We start from the raw sequence: 5,311 nt of genomic DNA, 5'->3' as shown, positions 1-5,311 counted from the left end.
GGCCCCAAACACGAACGAGCGACGGACCGCCAGCCCGGCCCGGCGGGACCCTCCCCCAACACGGAGGGGGGAGGCGCGGGCCGCGGCCGTTAGGGCCGAAAGAGCAGCGCCCCGGTCCCCACCGCGGGGACCGGCAGACCCACCAGCACGCCTACGCTTCCCCCCCCAACAGAAGGGGCAAACGGGGCGCACGGGTGGAGCACGCCACCCAACGCACTCAGCACAGGAGGGACGGCGGCCAGGGGGTAACGGTACCCCATCAGAAGGCACGCCCCTCTCGGATCGCTAGAGAAGGCTTTCCTCACCGAAGGTGGGCCACACCCCCACTCCAACTGCCCCCTCCCCGCCGGGCCGGCAGGAGGCAAACCGAGGGAGCACCACCCGAGGCCACGCAATCGGGGCGGGGGGGGGGGGGGTCTGCGGTATAGGTAAAGAAATGGCACTTTGAGCATCCGCGGCCAGGGCCAGGGCAGGCTGGGCGCATTACCAATCCCATTCGCCACAGCCCTTCCCAGCCCCCGCACTCGTCCAGCCGGGCCGGACCACGCCGCGACCGCTCGACACACCTGGCACACACCACCCCACAGGGGGTGGCAAGCACGCAGGCATGCGCCCGCCAAGCCGATACCCCCCACACACGTGGGGACGGCACGACACCGGCAGCCTCCCTCCAGCGAGGCGAAGCACGCACGGGTCTCCCCTTCTCTTACCGCCTCGACCCCCCCAACACTCCCAAGGGGCACAGGCAGCAGCCAGAGGCAGCCACAGCAGCGACACCCGGGAGAGGGCACTGGGGGGACAGGAGCAACACCACCACTCGGCTTCAGGCACCTGAGGCACAACCTGGACCGCTCCAGGGGCACCGCACAGGCTCGCGTGGAGTCAAGGCTCCACAGCCACAGCCCACGACAGGGCGACAGCGAGGGATGCCCGCCACGTCACAGGACCCCAGCACCCCCCCGCGCGCAAAAGCACGGGGACAGCAGAGGTCGGGCCGGTTTCCGCACCCCTGCTACCCACACACCACCCACGGGTGGGGAAGGCAGAACGAGGGGCCCGCAGGCCAGAACGAGAGGCTCGGCAGCGTTCGCCATGAACGGCCGTCCCTCATCTGGAGCAGCTTAGGTCCGGCCCAGGAGAGCACCACAGCACCACATCGGTCACAGTCAGCTCGGAGTTTTAACACGTGGAGTGAGGGCGGGGGGCACGACCCGGCAAGGACAGCCACCAGTGGGGCCCGCTGCAGCCTCGCCGGCCCCCGCCTCCCACTGCAGGCGGTAGACAACCCCAGCGGAGAACGCCTGACACGCACACGTGTGGCATGAAGCCACCCCTCATCGAGGTCCTTTCAGTCAGAGGGTTGTCACAACCACCAGGCGATCGGCTCACCAGCGGCAAGGAGCGCACGCGGGTAGAGGACCCGACGCCCGCCTCACCCCCACCGCCCTCGGGCACCATAGGCCGGAGGTGGCATCACCGTCGCGGGACAACCGGGACGAACGCACACAAGCCACCGCGCGAGCCCAAGCAGGTGGCTCTCAGAAAGGAGCACGGTCGAGCACCAGCCCACTGGAAGCCCACTTTGTCCCCGTGTCCCCAACGCACGTCCGGAGTCCCCTCTCTCTGGCGACAGTCACCAGAGAACAGCGTGTCAGCACTTACCTGCAGGTCCAAAACCACAACTCCAAGTATAAAAATGTCCACGCGAGAGGGCACGGGGCTGATGCACTGGACACAGCCACCTCTGAGCTTGGGGACCCGGTCACTTGTCCCCAAAATGCCACCCATCTCTGTTAGAGCACACTCCTCTGCCACCTGGTCGACCTGGGGTGGGGGAGGGGGAATAGGGACATGAGCATGCCACCCGCCACCCGCCACCCGCCACCCGCCACCTACATCCTTAACTCACACACACACGGGCTCCAGTAGACTGGCCTCTGGCCCTCAAAAGGCAACCCAGGGGCCGGCGCCGTGGCTCAATAGGCTAATCCTCCACCTTGGGGCGCCGGCACACCGGGTTATAGTCCCGGTCGGGGCGCCGGATTCTGTCCCGGTTGCCCCTCTTCCAGGCCAGCTCTCTGCTGTGGCCCGGGAGTGCAGTGGAGGATGGCCCAAGTGCTTGGGCCCTGCACCCCATGGGAGACCAGAAGGAAGCACCTGGCTCCTGCCTTCGGATCAGCGTGGTGCGCCGGCCGCAGCGCACTGGCCGTGGCAGCCATTGGAGGGTGAACCAATGGCAACGGAGGACCTTTCTCTCTGTCTCTCTCTCTCACTGTCCGCTCTGCCTGTCAAAGGGGAAAAAAAAAAAAAAAAGCGACCTTCGATCACTCCCTGAAGGGGGACTTTGGGGAAAAAAACAAAACAAAACAAAACAAAACAAAAAAACAAAACAGTCCAGACCTTCCTTAGTGGCAAGTAGCAAGTAATTAGGGTTAGGCCCAAGTGCAGAAGGACTTCGAAGAAAGAAGAAAGAAAAAAAAAAAAAAAAAAAAAAGGAAAAACAAAGTCCCAGGCCAAGGCACCCTTCCCTCTGCCGCCCACAGATCGACATCTCCGGTCGGTCTCTGCAGTTGGTGGCAGTGGTGGCAGCAGCACTACCAGTACGTAGTGTGACAGGGTGTGCTGGTCTACCCGCCAACAGTAGCGCCACCCCAGTCTAGCCACGTTCAGGCGCGAGGCGACGCCCGCCTCCCTCCACAGCCTCCGCCTGCTCACTTGCCATCCTCCAGGCCCAATCTCCGACCAATACATCAGGCCCCCAGGTCCCAGCAGGGCAGGGACAGTCCTTCCTGCAGCTTAGGGACTTTGTCACACTCTGTCTCGGGCTCCTCGGCCACTTGTCATCCCTTGCCGGCTCCGGAGCCCGCGACAGCCATATCAAGGCGGCCACCAGGTGGAGTCCAACAACCGACACCGAGGAACCAAGGGACAGCCAGCTGGATGCATCCAGGCGGCAGGGGGACGCTCAGAACGTGTTTCTCGGCTGCCCGGGGGCAGAGAGTGTGTGGAGGGGGTCGGGGGCAGGTGTCTGCATAACCACAAAGGCTGTGGGGCATAGGTGCCCACACAGCCGAGGGTTGGGACTCAGCAGGCTGGAAATCTCAGAGCATGAAGTGCCTCCCAAAGACAGGTCTGGCCTCACCTGGCTCCGGGAGTCAGCCTGTCAGACCCCCAGGGAGGGGGTCTTCGTCTTCTCTTGGCTCACGGGGTGTGTGTGGGGAGGGAGAGGGGGGCATCGGGAAGGAGGCTCATCCTCTGGCAGCACACCATCTGTGGCAGAGGCCATCCATGGGCTTCACTATTGCCTGGGATACACTCCACAGATCACTATTTACACAGAAGTTTTAAAAAACGGGGGGGGGGGGGCGAGGGGGGAGTGGAGTGGAGTGGAGTGTGTCATATTCTTATTTTTTGTATCTGTGAACTACATCGAACCTCTTCTCTTTGTATTGATATCACATTCACATAAGAATTGATGAGAATCGTGTTGCACTCAGGACCGTGCGTTCTTCCCAGTGACCCTGGGAATCTAAAGACTTCTTTAAAAAGTCCACTTGGCCACCCAAAGGTGAAGGAAGGAAAGGAAAGGAGGAAGAAAAGACAAGAGAGTGGCAGAGAGAATTAAAAAGAGGGGAAAACATTGAAAGAACACGAGAGAGAGAGAGAGAGAGAGAGAGAGAGAGAGAGAGAGAGAGAGAAATTGGAGTAAGAAGAAAAAAAAAGGAGGACGAACAGAAAGACAAAAACTAAGAAGAGAGAAAGAAAACGTAAAAAATGGGGAAAAGAAGGAATGGAAGTTTAGAAAGAAAACCGTGAGGACACGAGGACACGACAAAGAGAGGAAACACATGAGGGAAGGTGGGAGACAAAAATGAAACCAAAATAAGGAAGAGAGGAGAGAGCATGAAGATTTAAAAAGACGAGAGAGAAAGAGACAGAGAGACAGAGACAGAGACAGAGAGAGAGAAGGCAAGCAAGTGGGAAGAAAAAATAAGAAAGGGCAAAGAATATCAAGTCAAAGGGGGAGTGAGAAATAAAGTCGTGAGAAAGAGAAAGAAGCTAGAAGGAGACGGACAGACACACGGACGAGCGGGGAACAGCACGAGAGCAAGAGACAACAGGGAATAAACTGAGAAAGAGAACATAAAAGAAGGAAGGAAGGAAGGAAGGAAGGAAGGAAGGAAGGAAGGAAGGAAGGAAGGAAGGAAGAGAAAGAAAGAAAGAAAGAAAGAAAGAAAGAAAGAAAGAAAGAAAGAAAGAAAGAGAAAGAAAGACGCCAACGGTGACCCACAGGGGACTCAGATCACCCAGGGTGGCGCCCAAGGACCCAAGAGCCGACCCCCAGTCACAGCCCGCTCCCCGCCCCCGGCCAGCTCCCCACCCTTCTCGCGGCAGCGCGGCGGCAGCGGCGGCGGCGGCGGCGGCGGCGGCGGCGCCCCAGCCCAGAGAAAAATGCCCCCCCCCCGCCGCCCACCCCACAGCAGAAAGCTCGCCTGTGCTCCACACCGCGCATGTGCTAAACAGGCCCCCAACCACTGCGCAGCCTCCACCCCGAAGCCTCGCGATACTCAGGACACTGTTTAGTCGCCAGCGCCATTTTGGCTTTCACCGGCCACCGTGCCCGATCTGATACTGTGGTCGCTAGGTGGCGCGCGAGTATCGCCGTAGAGAGCTTTGGTTCTCTCGGCGGGGGTGGGTGGGGAGGAAGGGGGGGATGAAGGGCAGGACAGGGCAGAGGAGGCCGAGGGAGGAAGGTGAATGGGGAATGACACTGGGTCCCAGGCCCGTGAGTCAGCTCCAGATTCTCTCTCTCTCTCTCTCTCTCTCACACACACACACACACACACACACCCTTGGGCCACGTTTCTCCAGGCCTGGCTCTCCAGAAATCTCATCCAATGATGAGCGGGAGGGCCTCCCGTTAGCTGGTAGCTGGGCCAGACAGGAACACAGGCACACACTCACACTCACACTCTCACTTTCTTCAATGCAATCACTGTCTCCAGCCGGGACGGCCCGCCCTCCCTCCCTAGGTAGTACTGTTATAAAGGATGGCCCAGTATCTCCTCGATGTGTGTCTCCTTCCACCACCAGGAGTTGAAAGGAAATGCGAAGGGTCACCACTGGAAGACCGGGAGGCAGGGTGGAAGCACAACAAACCTGCCCGGCTTTCTATGTTTCTTGGAGAGATACGTTGATTTATGCAATTTTTCTTTCTTTTTTATGTGAAATGCAGTGACAAAGAGAAGGATAGAGAGAGGGGGGAGAGAGGAGAGGTAGGAGAGGTGGTGGGGGAGAGAGAGAGAGGGAG

This window comes from Lepus europaeus, unplaced genomic scaffold (genome assembly GCF_033115175.1).
Source record: "Lepus europaeus isolate LE1 unplaced genomic scaffold, mLepTim1.pri SCAFFOLD_204, whole genome shotgun sequence".
NCBI classification, from domain to species: domain Eukaryota; kingdom Metazoa; phylum Chordata; class Mammalia; order Lagomorpha; family Leporidae; genus Lepus; species Lepus europaeus.
Note: the sequence above shows the minus strand (reverse complement) of the source record.